Source organism: Colias croceus, chromosome 2 (assembly GCF_905220415.1).
Source record: "Colias croceus chromosome 2, ilColCroc2.1".
NCBI classification, from domain to species: Eukaryota; Metazoa; Arthropoda; class Insecta; order Lepidoptera; family Pieridae; genus Colias; species Colias croceus.
The window spans coordinates 4,136,872-4,151,364 of NC_059538.1; the positions used below are offsets into that span (position 1 = coordinate 4,136,872).

Below are 14,493 nucleotides of genomic sequence, written 5' to 3' on the forward strand. Positions count from 1 at the left end.
TGTTGTGAGTGTGTGTGTGTGTGTATGCGCGCGTTTATGTTTGTGTGTCATAAATATTTTCCAATTCATCCATTTGTTTATTTATATTCTAAATAAAATAATTTACACTGAAAGCAATTTTATCATTTTACCTACTGTAATAAATAATTTATTATTATATTATTAATAAAATATATAATATTATGTTAAGTAAAAGCTACATAATACGAAACAATATGTATTTGTTATTGTTTGATAATGTTCTATTATTATAACCATTTAATTATATAGAGCAAATTCGTAACAATTGTGTACTTTATTTAGAACTAAAAGTTTATCTCTACTTAGAATTTACCTAAATGCATTGTTACCTGAAATTTTTTAGTCACATTATCTACATTCTTTTATCCTAGAGGCTTTTTTGTAAATTTAACAACAAGGATGGCAAATATTACAGGCGAAACATTGATTTCATAAACTGATCCTGGTTACTATAATAAAATCTCTTCAAACGTTATCAAAATTATTATGAATTAATATTTAAGTATGGTTGCGATTAAAGCAGAGGTGCATGATGCCCAAAAGGGTCATTCACCAATATCTATTTTTACACGTGCTCTTTGTTAGTTCCCTATAATCTTCATAAACACCGCCCTAATTTTCATAGACAATATTTCATGGGATATGAACTACTGCTACTACTATAAATCTACATTGTGCGATGGCGTATCTCTTAATCATATAAACATAAATAATAAAAGATATCTAAGTAAAAATTTCCACTTAGCTAGTATGTATAGTGAAAGAATTCCACTATCATAGTTAAAACCGAATAAAACTCTCACAAAATATGATTTAAAATTGGAATTGTTTTGGAAATAGTTAAACTTATAAATATGTTAACTATCTTGAAGATAAATATTGGAATCTCTTCAGACGGAATGACCACCTAGTAAGTAAGAATGGTAATAATATAAGTACCGGTGAGAGCCGCATTGCATTATTGAGGATTATAAACCAGGTTTGTTGCCATCCAAATTTATTTCTACTTAATACCTTAAAGCTTTGCTAGGCTGAGCTGAATAAAAACTTCATGAATAATAATATTAATAGTGACTTCTGGTTGTATGTACAAAACACTTTTTAACACATATAATACCTATCATTGTTAAATTATATATTTTTATTTTTTCCACTTTTGAACTCTTCATATAAATCGGTATGTAATATGTAAATATTCAAGCGTAAATTAGCACAAACCCTTCCACTACAAAAGCAATCAATAATTTATATCGTTCGTTATAAGTTGATTAGATAGCCGGATGCCGATCGTAGTAAAAACCTTATCAAAAACTTGGATAAATACGAGCACAACACTATCTGTCACAAAAAATCTTCAGGTGATCGGATGTCATTCGATTACCGAACGTATACCGGCTGCGTGCGCGCAAAATAGCAGTGCGCGTTGCTGGTCGCGCCCGGCCAGACTGGAAGTTGGGACTCGGAGCCGCCGGCCCACCGCGCGGAGGGCGACTCGTTCCATACAAACATTATGAGCACGAGGCGCTCATCTGGTCGCACTTCCAACTTGCTCGTACCAACTTACGCTACCATATCAAGCTGATCCTTGTCCATATTCATGAAAACTTTTATATACTACCCTGATGTACAACTTAAAATGCCAACAACACTATTTAAGGACACATAATGGGTACTTAGTACGAAATATTAGCCTCTAGTAATGTAAGGATTGAACTGAAGTATCGTAAATACAGTTCGTACACATCAATCTTAAGTCCTCCGTAAAACTGTTGGGAAGCTTTATGTATCTTTTGAACAATGATGAACCATCCATTACTATACTCAAAACAACTAACAAAAATATTCTTATCACAGAGCCTGGTAACTATGTATTAAATAACTGAAACAATATTGAAGTAGAGCAGCCTAACATTCCTATTCTGATGCTTGACCACACGTACGATTCAAAACTAAAAACCTAAACATATGCTCAATATAACGTTTTAATAGTTACCAATTCCATAAAAACATGGGTTTGAATAATGCACACCCAAGAGTTATTACAATATCCAGATGTCCCATAACGCATCGATGTCAACACCCTTTTATAAAATTATTTCTCATTGTTAACTTTAATTCAAAAGCAGTTGCGTCCAAAAACTACTGTAGTATCTCTAGTCTAGGGGACATCGGTTTTTTGTGATGCTAGTTAGAAAGGGAGTCGATTCAATAAAACGAACCCCTCGTAGAGATTGCAGCGTTATCAGCTATGAGTCTATGAGCCATGCGAGCGCGCATTACCTTATCGTCTTTAACAGAGACCGGTTCAGATCAGTCGTATTTGCATTTCGCAGACCTTGTTTGAATTCAACAAGGCGAACTAAGATTACTATTTGACTATTACTTTTAAAATTTTAACACCATCTGCATCGCCGCAAATATTGCACAGTTATAAATTATAATGTAATTTATTTATTTTTTGTTTATAGTAGAGTTCACTACTGAGATACCTATATCGCAACATTTCCAATTCGTTAATTCAATAATGGTTAACGATTAGACCGTGAATTTATATCCAAGTCAACATTTATAACAATAATAACTTGAGTCATGTTTTATCTTTTTTTTATTAACTCGATTTACAGAGCGTAAACTGTAAATCCGCCTTATGCATTTTTTAATGTCGACTCAAATTCGCATTGGGTTAATAGTTACCTTCTTACTTTATTGATGCTGCATAATATTGTTTATCTTGAGCATAAAATCTTCACACGGGAAGCTACTATTTGTTGACACTACGTAATAAGCTGTGTCTCTACAGAGTACGGTTAGCTGGGTTCTTAGTCAATATTAGATTTGGGCAAGTAAATATATTATGTTAACCCCGGTTTATACCTATACAAATATATTGATATGACTGAAATATAGGTACGCCGTTTCTCCGTCGCAAATACCAAATACCATTGATTTAAACACTTTAATTTTGCATTTGTAATTTATGAGTGAGTAAATCAATGTGAATTTCATAGGATTCGTGATAAAATTTAGCACGCCCAAAACGAACTTGATTATAGATAAAATTCTTACTTTACACCGTAAGGGGTACATATTATTTTGAAACCAGATTAATAGGTGTGAATATTATTAGGTCTAATAAAAATAATTTAAATTTTTTTAAAAATTTTATTTATTTTCTTATCGTATTTAACCGACTTCAAAAAAAAGGAGGAGGTTATCAATTCGGCCGGTATATATATATTTTTTTTTTTTTTTATGTATGTACACCGATTACTCCGAGGTTTCTGAACCGATTTACGTGATTCTTTTTTTGTTCGATGCGGGATGGTGTCGAATTGGTCCCATAAAAATTTTATTCGGCTAGGCCCAGTAGTTTTTATTTTATGAGCATTTTTGTCTGTACTCGATGACTTAATTGGAATGTAGCAAGTAACTTTGATTCACTTCCCGGTAACCGATTGAGCTGAAATTTTGTATACGTATGTAAATTGGATAGCGATGAAACATTATCATGACATAGAGCTGATTTGATGATGGAATCGGAAGGTGGCCATAGGAACTCAGTAATATATTGACTCAACTTTATCGAGTTTGGGCTCGTTTGATTCGTGTTGAAAATTACACTAAAAAGTATTAAATAAAATTAACTGCGTTAAAAACAACCGACTTCAAAAACGGAAAAGTAAAAAATAAAAAAGATTTGATATTATTAATTACTACATATTATTTAGATGTGCTATTTATTAAATAGGTTTGAAGTCGGTGCCAAACACTAAGCACTTAGTATTAAGCCCGTGCACCGACATCAAACCTATTTAATAAATAGCACATCTAAATAATATGTAGTAATTTATAATATCAAATCTTTTTTATTTTTTACTTTTCCGTTTTTGAAGTCGGTTGTTTTTAACGCAGTTAATTTTTTTTAGCATTATTATCTTTATCTGCAACTTAACTCTCCTTAATCCTGCTTAAATTACAAAAACCGAAAGTTTATTTGATGTATTATACCTAAATAATGTTTTTAATCGTTCGTGTAAAACTTCGAATCCAATTTAGTGAATTTCTGAACAGTACAACTTATAAGTACCTAAATAAGTGTGCGTTCAATTCATTTTTTTTTTTATAAAATACGTGCATTTGTAGGAAACTTGATACTTCTTAAATATCAAACACTATAGGATTCAAAGTAGTAATAGAAATAGCGTTGATATGCCTTTTACTGTAATTTAATAAAAATATCGGCCGTTAATTACCTCAGTTAATACATTTAACTTTCAATAACTTACAATTAACGTTAATATGTTGAAACAAGTCAAATTATCAGTAAATAAATAACGCTAGGCTTACAAAATAAAATGTAACGTTTCACTTTGCAAAATATAGGTTCTTCAACTCTATAGCAATTAACGAACAATAACGCCCACGCTGACACCAACATCCGTCATCATCAGCAACTACTTATTATATTGTTGCAAAAATTATAATTATAAGATATCATATTGTTTTATTCTTTATGAAGTTTAAATTATTATTTACACAGTACATATTATTTGAAAATAGCTTCCCACCAGTGTCTTTGCTTGCATACTTTGTATTTACTTATCTACTAACATTTTTATAATATGTATGTAATTTTCAAAAATATTTTAACCAAATTTATTCAATAATTCAAATGTGAAAACGTTCGCACTTCTGAATTTATCAATATAAATAAAATCCACACTAGGTATATATTGCAAATACGAAAGTCTTTCTATAGATATTATATTAAATTATGACAGCAAAACTAGAGCACCATTTTAGACACAGATACGTCTTTTACTCTTTGCCAAATAAAATATAGAACAATTTTTCATTACTCCAAGCTACTGAGGGTAAAATAAATAATGAGTTGGTACGACACAAATAAAAAAAATATTATAATAGAAGCCACACCAAAGTGTGATCTAACGAATTGTATCCTAAACCCGGACCTTGTAAAAAGGTTGTTGTTTGAAGCCTTTCATATCTGAGTCCTTAGATTACAAAATAAAAGACAGATGGAGCGTTGCCGAACTAAACCGAATAATTTATCGTCATTTTCAATAAAGCTATGTGTGCTGTCATTTCGCCGCTGCACTGTACGTACACGGTGCTTCTGTGTGCGTGTAATGTTGCCAGATATTGAAAATTTCCCAAATTTTTCCCCGACTACGGAAAAAAGAGGGTTATGTTTTTCGAGTTCATGGATGTATGTATAATATTTCTTTGACACGCCCTGCAGTATAAACCGTTGGACCGATTTTGAGTTGTGAGGTTTCATTGCAATGATCTGAATTATTATGTTAGTGGCGGTAGTGACGTAGGCTATATACATAAATGAGAAGTCAAGTTTTAATTTTTATTTAAATTCTTTTATTACATAAAGTACCTGCCTACTAAAGTTATATATGGACAAAATAATTGTATTCAATTTTTTATTAAATAAATTACATAAAAAAGTTTCAATATTAACTATAATAATTATATTATTTTTTATTTTTCATAATATATGAATACGAATAGCGGTAGTTTTTAGTCGAGAATACAGGACATTTTATTTTCATCATATCCATCATGGAGTTCACATAAATTAAATCGCTAGCGAAAACGACTATGACGTTTTTAAGCTTTATAAAAGTAACAAAATAATATATTATGCTTATTAAAATAATCTAATAATAATCATGAACCTTTAGTGCACTGTACAAATAATCACATTCACGATCGAAAAATCCAACAGCATTACCCTGAAGATCTTTTAACCATTTTACCGTTTTACCAATAAAAATGGCAAATTCATTTTCAAAATACTGGCAACATACGTTGAAGTTTTGTATTCCTTCATATCTGTAAAATTATTATTCGTATTAAAGAAATAAATCAGCCAAATAATCTACAGAAAACCTGTGAAACGATGTTTTATCTTTTTTTTTGTTTTCGGGAACAAATTTTACAGCGTTTTATTATCACAAGACGGCATTTTTTTACTAAAATTGCAAACCCTTTTTGACGTATTGCATGACACTTTATGCGCTATAGCACTGGTGCAGCGACGTATTTGTTTTTGATTTCGTATTTTCTTTGACAAGGGCGACGGGCGGTTGTCATGCTCCATCTGTACTTTATTTTGTAATCTAAGTCTGAGTCTAGTTTAATTATGTATTTCAATAAAATTAAATTTTATCATGATTGTAAGAATAAATAATATTTATTAGAAAGCCCTTTAAAATAATAAAAATTAAACATAATACTAGTACATAACACGTAAGCTATAATACACATCGCATTTTTTAAATAACTTCCGTAATACCACAGACTAATAATAATATACTACGTATACAAGTAATACCCTCTACGTATCAACGCTATGTAAGCTTTTATCAACACAGTGCGTTGCTCTATCAAACTGTTAACTTATTTCTTATGCTAGCGACATCTATGTATACAGCTTACACTAAAGTGAAACCAATTCAATATTGTTCCAGCCTCTGAATCATAGATGGCGCTCTATCCAGTGTGTACATTGATTGCACTATTCAACACTAGATGGCAGCATAGACAGTATACTTGAGTAATTTATGTTATAATTCACTCTAGAACAGACAGAAAAAACTATAAAATAATTTTACATTAAATTATATGCACTTCAATATACAAATATTCAATGTTCCATTCTGAAATTAGGTTTTCTTAAATTATAATTAAATTACAAATGATTATTAACAAATCAATGTTGTATTCAAAACAATGACAGTTAGCTATGTAATGTTAAAACAAGTGGAGTTATTAAAATTAGATTACATGAAACAATAATTCATACATATAGTTATACAATTTTATTCAGCTTAAGCAGATGGATTCCACATTCATCCTTCTCTCATTAGCATTAGCAACAAGCACGCCCGCCGGGTTTGATGTCCATAATTTGCAGTCCTCACTAAGGACATGCATGCTTATAATTCAAAGTCAAATATTCATCGAACAGTTATGGTGATGAGATCACTGTTTTGGTAAGGCTTGTCCGGCGGAGTGGCAGGACACGGAGCGTCCTTCCTCACCCATCCGGTGAACTTCAGTCGGCCTCAGCTGTCCCGTTATCGTATTTGCACATCGTGACTGCGCTCGTTTGGGCGAAGCTTTCCACTTTTAAACACTTGCCCATTGAACCGAAATCATCACCTAATTTGAAGCCGTGAGAAAATCCACTCGACCTTGTCCAACAATTGATTTCTATGAGTAAGATACCACAATTAGAAAACGTGTTTATTTAACTGATTATTCATCCAATCTTAAAATCGTACGATAAACTTCCTCGTGAATCAGGACAGACAACTTTATTTATTTCGCACATTACTAATCCGATAGCGTTGTTTATTACGGTATATGTATTATTCTATTTGTATAGGTGTGTACGATTTTGAAAAGAGTTAGTAGCAAATATAGATACTATAAAATTAATTGATTAATGAGATTTATATTGCTCCCCATTGATTAAATATTAATCACTTTTTCTCTGAACAAGTTTATATCGCATTTTTTTTAATGTATAACATCAGGAAATAGGTAGCTGTCGTGTACATTTCGTTGAAATTTAAATGATTAATTATTCGTATTTATGTGCTATGTACACCCACGTGATGACATGTCGTATTGGTTAAAGAAATTATGCAACATATTACTACCTAGTTTGGGAATAAAAAATACGTTCTTACTGTATAAATTTAACACTGGCGTAAGCCGCAGTACCAACCTTTCAACATTAAGATGCAAATCTATTCATAATAAATTTGATTCTTTACAAGGCAGTATATTTTTTTTTCATTTTTTGTTATAATTACATAATATAAGACCAGTATTTCCCCAAATTGTGAAACATTCAATAATTTCAAGAAAACAAGCTGTGTTTATTTTATTTTTACAATTCTATATTGTCCAAATCTTATAAATTATGGTTTGAGAATTCTTCAAACCCTTAAAAAAATAATTTAAGCAAATTAAAAAATAATCTTTTACTGTACCCATGTTACTATTCTCAAATATTTTAACCTCGATTCGTGAACACGCCTGCTACCAACACATCTCAATAGCTATCTATATGGACGTTCGTATCTCCCGAGTTGAAAATGACTGGGGCGGCACATTTTCCCTGTTGGGAATGTGTACCTGTATGTACATATACGTTAGATGTATATTTTCATGGCAAAACCCTTTCTACATCTAGCTACACGCTACACAGCGCTAGTTATCGATTTTTTTTTAACTGTACCTAACGTCTTAGATACTTAGACACTTCTGTATTTATAGAATAAAACATGAAGAACACCAAGAGAATTATATATCTATACATAAAGTTTAATTAAAGGCGAAACTAACTACTACTACTGTGCCTAGCCTTATCCCAGTTCACTTGGGGTCGGCTCTCCTCGTCATTCTTCGCCAGAGACATCGATTCCGGGTCGTCGAATCATTTACTTGAGCTTTCTTCAGGTCTTTGTTGATAACAGACATCCAAGTTTGTAGAGGTCTACCTCGCTTTTTCGGTCCAGAATTTATGGCCAAGACTCGCTTGGTCATGTGCTCTTCAGGTCTTCTCATCACGTGGCCATACCATTGGAGACGTCTTTCCGACAGCTTCTCTTCAATTGGTCTAATCAAAAGGCGAAACTAACTAAAAATACAAAAAATATTCAAAACAGGAAAGCAATGTGAAGGAATTTCAACTTCAAAGAGATAATATAATAATTACACGCCTACATAAAGTAAATAACAATATATTACTATTGAATATTAAATAAATAATTGAACTTTGTGAATGCTATAATATGTTAATATTTATGACTCAGAAAGCTCCAAGCTTAAGTAGAGCTTTCGTGAGATTTTAATCAACGTATTTTGCAACTAAAGATTTCGTCTGTTTCGCTAAGAAACTTTCAGAAAGAGAGCAAAATCTAGTTCATTCAAGAGATATGACCGGTTTTTTATCATTACTTACATGTTTTTATTTTTTTCCGCAAACAACAAGAAATTATATACCTAATATAAATACGCAATCAATTTCTCTGATTATGTAGGACTTTTTGAAATCAGGTTTTTTATATCATGTATCATTCCTATTCAACAAGTTCTGTCTTTAAAAAATTAATTTACTTATATATATATATATGTATATTTTTTTCCATACGTGAAAGGCGAAATCATGTTCTGTTGTTAACTTGTATAAATGGACATATAGATATCGCAATGTAAACATAGCTGTGACCGAGTAAACACTAATCCATCTGCAATCAATACATGTAAATGGGACGAATGTAAACAGCATTTATTCAGATTAATTCAAGTAAGCCACGATACAAAAGCATCGCCTTGTAGTTCCGTATATATCGTTGACCTTAATTACTCGAATAGCTGAGGCGACGCTTTAACAATCTTCAATATAAAGTTACCAAATTAAAACAAGATTGGCGCCGTAAACGTTTGACTACACGATCAAATTGTAATTATTTATGCAAGTGTTACATCACTAAGTGTCTAATTTATTCCACGAAATTAAGGTAATTATTTTCAATTTTAAAGACCTAATTTTGCTTACACACCGATAATGTTGTTAAGCTAGCACAAAAATAAGAGTAACAAGGCGATTAATTTATTTACCGGACATACTTTTTGTACATATATTTTAGTTTAAAACATTATTATTAGCATAAAATGTATTTCTTGTATTGACGAATTCACTCGTGGTGCCTTTTTACGTTGTCATAGTTACAACTTCAAAATAATATGAACACAAATAGGGACCCTCCGGCGGTCAAAATTCGGCTGTCTCACTTGAACGACTTTCACTATGTTCCACTGTATGTATCATGATGAATGATACACTAGAAGAATTTGCACAGTAACCCAGAAATAACAATCTATCTACACATCATCTCGTGCACAAACACACAAATATAAAGATAAACTCAAAATATAAGAATAGGAACATAGGCCTATTTACACACACACAACAAAACATCGTTAAAACTAAGGTTAAAACATTTTGCCGAAAAAAATATATTGTATAATGAAAAGTTTTATGTTTACTTTACATTGTAAATATAATTAAATATGTATTATATTTTAATAAATACTAACTTAATATAGTAGGTATACTTATCTCTGTCTGTTCCAGCTAATCTCTAAAACAGAATGATCGATTCAAACAAAGCTTTCAGAATTATATCTACATCGAATGATTAACTATACATGAAAAAACAGAAACTAGGCTTTTTTCTGCAGATATAAAATTTAATAGAAATGAAGTCAATTCTTTTAGGTACCTAATACAAATTAAATGCGTAGAAAAATAATCCTAAGGCGGGAATTCGATTAAGAGATTATCGAGGAGCCTAGTTGGTTGGGGTTGCTATGGTGAAGCGAAAGACGCCACGTATACAAACACAAGGAACAAATAGACCTCTTTGAAACACAATAAGAATGTAATTTCATTGTTATATAGGTTTATTTCTATATATACCTACCTATATTGATTTTAAAGTAGCATAATATGGCAACTTATATAAAATGCAAGATTATCGTTTGAGTCACCTATAAATGACTACCTATGTAGACATTGAGCAACTAGGTGGCCTCGATTGCTAATTGAATTAAGAATGCAATTTTCTTCTTTGACATTGATACCATTATTCAAATAGCTGTTAATATACCATGATCAGTTCAATCAACGAATCCATTTACAAAAGTTCGCCTTTCATTCATTCTTTTATTGAGTGGCAAAATTTCCCCCTAACGGCTTTTAAACAGCAGTGGTTTATTATCAGTTGTAATGTGGACATAGTTATTGTGGCGAATTAATAGTAAAAATATATCGTGACACGCGCGCTGCGTATCAACAGGGTGCAGGGGTTAGATCCCCGTCTGGACCGGCGTCTGTCAATATTTCGCAGAAATAGGCGTTGTCATGACAACGAGGGTTCGCCTCCCATGCCGGTCGGTGCCCTCCAGCCATGCACAATGCAACGGAGGGACGAAGGGTGAGAAGTAAAAAGGTATCCGTTGTCTAGGGCTCAACACAAGGGAGGCTTTAAATAACGTGCCTACATTGCGAGTATTACGATATATTAATGACCTAAAAAAATACATCAATTTCTTTTGACTTAAAATCTACTTACTTATAATTTACTTAATGAGATATTTTTTCTGCACCAGGATCATTGACGAAAAATCGCACGGCAATTTATTTTATAACAAAGAACCGCTTTAAATTATAGTTCTCATGAAGCTTTACATTACTGAGAACAATAAGTAACGGTGGAAGTCGTGACATAAAACAGAAGTCAATGGACAAGAAGCAAATAAACAAATTAATTTATCAAAATTGAATGATGATAAGATCTTAGATGATAAGATTTCATTCAATCATTCTCTTGTAAGCTTTATAAATATAGTACATATTTATAAAGCTTACAAGAGACATCAACAAAATTATGACCTTTGTCACGATTACCGATGACGTGGCACGTGGGAACGGTAGACCTTCGAGACCGAGACGTTCATATTTAAGCGGGAAATTCTATGCATGTCGTTTGATTTACATTTAGATAAAATACAACGGACGTAATTAGCCATTTCATTTTTGAATCATGTGTTACGCCGCACATTTTTTGATTTATTCCACGTGATTACCAAGTATCTGAAATCTATGCAATAAATCTATCAAAAACAAAGCAAAAGTTCGCGTGTTATCGTCCAACTATTAAAATTAATTAATCATTGTTATTGTCATAACGAGCTCTTTCAAAGTATATTACCAATTTCCCATGTCAAGAAATAAGTTTTTCCCAGAGTAACATGAGATGTTCCGCAACCCAGAGTCTTATGGACGTGCTTCATTGAACAAGCTCATCTAAATAAAATATATTATAAATATAATATAAGATGAACTTGATTAACTATTACTGATATTAAAATACCTTGATTGAATAGATTTTAAAATTTGAGGTTTGTTAGCTTACAATTTACTACCTTTAAAAACAATAGCATACAAATCTATTTAAAAATAATTAAACATTTAAAAATATATTAATACGCCAAAAATATATTCTTACAAATTATATTTTATACAGAAAAATACAAATTTACCAAGCTGAGTACGTTAGAATCATTCCAATTATATTATCTAACCTTCAAATGAGCTCTGGCTTTAAATGATCTTGATTACAGATCTCTTCCAACATGAACTAATGCAATTTACCCCGAATCAACTCTCTTTGTGAATATCATTACGTACTATATTTTATTCATTACAAAATTATATGTTAGGAAAGGTCAAAGGATCCAACGCCTTTCTGCTTGCTCTATCTATCTTTATTCCTGGTATTTCAGAAAATGAGTATGTAGTGAGTAAGGTAGTGACTTTATTTCGAAATTCAAAAATAACCGTTTGCATATATGTATTTAATATGTTATGCTGTTATTATAAGGTAGGTCCTCGAATATGAGTATTGTATGGAATGGACGCTAACACTTTGAGGGTCGAGAAATGGCATAGAATAATAATTATTATTTATCTGGGCGAAGTCAGCTTCTTTTTCCCCTTACGCAAAACCTTACACGATCAATAATTTAATAACAATTTTAAGCGAATTTTTTAAAGCCATTTATTTCAACTGCTCTATGTTTTCTGAAGGTTTTCTGAATCGAATTCACCGTTTGTATGAAAAACATTCATGATTGCTATTTCGTTGTCTTGGCGACAGAAGCGAGATAGCCCAGCGGAAATAAAAACAAAACAGCTTCTCACTGAATAGTCACACAAAAACTTATTTTTAGATTGCAGCGGTAGATACCCGCAATCGTTCACTCGTCATTCGCATTTTTCGTCACGAGCAACATTTCTTTTTCTGAATGCACTTCGAGTCACTAATAAAACACGAAAATATTTGTGCCAGTATATTGCCGGTATATTGGTCATTATGAGTATTTGAATGCATAATTTTATAATCCTGCAGCTCTTTTTTAGCTTTTATATATTTTGGGATTTAAATTTATGGTGCCTGCTTTATTTAATTTCTCAATAAGTTTATCATATTCCAACAACTACTCCAAGTTTTACCTTTCGTCGCTGACTTCATTGCCGCAATAAAAACACATTCCTTTGCATTTCGTCAAAAATTTCGTAAAGTAGATCACTTCTATTCGATTTGCATTATCTATACACAGTTGCATCGACCTAATCTACATTCAGCCTTTTACCAATAGCACTAAAAAACGAAGTACCTTCTACCTATCTACATTTTACAATTCCCAGTTGTGTTACGCAGTGTTCAGATTCAGAACAATGAGCGTACGCAATGCGGCAGATCAGGGGCCGTTCCAGTTTAACTGATAAACAGCTGACCGTGGGAGGAATGCCTCCATGACCTCTCTAAACATCTAATTGAATGATAGACCACTAAATATGGATAGCGTTACCTGTGGCGTTACTCTGTTGCCTGTACCGAATGTCTAAATCAGTGGTCGATGAACTGGTTCGAGCAGTGCGTTCGTATCAATGAAACAATATCTACAATCAAACGCGATGAAACGGAGTTCCATTGTCGCTACCACGCGTTAAATTTAATGTATTTAATTTATATCTCATACGTACTAACGTATACATAACGTTGTGAGTTGTGACCTGGGCATAATGATTACATTATGCCCAGGTCGCAACGTGGAAGCTGATTATTTCATACAATCTATTTCGGCGCAAGAGGACATTTTATTGTTTTGATCAGATCATAGTAGCAGAACCGGAGGTAGTGGTTTGATAAGGATTATTACGAACTATATTATCAAAACAATTGCATATCAATAACACTGCACAAAACTTTAATACGCAATTGTGTTCATAATCGTAATTAATATCTTATCTATTATTAAAATAATCTTAAGTATCTTGAATATGCGAGAATTTTTTAAATAAAAAACCTTCAATGAACATCAAATAAGAAATCAAACCATCACCAATCACCTAAAACCAAAATCTAACGAAGGTTAATTTGCTATGCAATTCGATTAAGATCGCATAGGTACCTACGTAATTCTCATCGATTTAATAATTGCGAAAAATATTTTTCAATGAATGAATATTCGTAAATGATTAATATGCATTTATTTAATAGCTTGATATGTTACAATTTTTTTAAACTTGTAGATATTATGCACTATGCAAATGTGCAGAATTAGGTAACTATAATTGGATGTATCTACATAATATTATTATGAATTGCACAAGTTTTCCTGCACTGCTGATAAAGAACCGTGCCAAACAAATTGTTACACATTAGTTGCGCTTTTCTATTGAGCATACATGTAAGTGCATTCATAGCATTATGAAGGATTTCCAACTTTATACTCTCAACGACGTAACATTATATAATCTTGAAATGTTGTTATTTCCTGACTGATACA

General features: G+C 31.9%; 1 protein-coding gene across 2 annotated transcripts in view; it reads right to left on the reverse strand.

The window, feature by feature from the left end:
- Window positions 1-14,493, reverse strand: part of LOC123705726 (ras GTPase-activating protein raskol) — a 114,401-nt gene that overhangs the window by 93,128 nt on the left and 6,780 nt on the right. Inside the window, exon 1 of one of the 2 annotated variants that reach the window (XM_045654700.1) lies at window positions 1,240-1,452. The exons of the other annotated variant lie outside the window; for it this stretch is intronic. The gene's annotated coding sequence lies outside the window, so the exon portion shown is untranslated. Of the gene's footprint in view, window positions 1-1,239; window positions 1,453-14,493 lie in introns of those variants that run through there. 2 annotated transcript variants of the gene reach the window in all.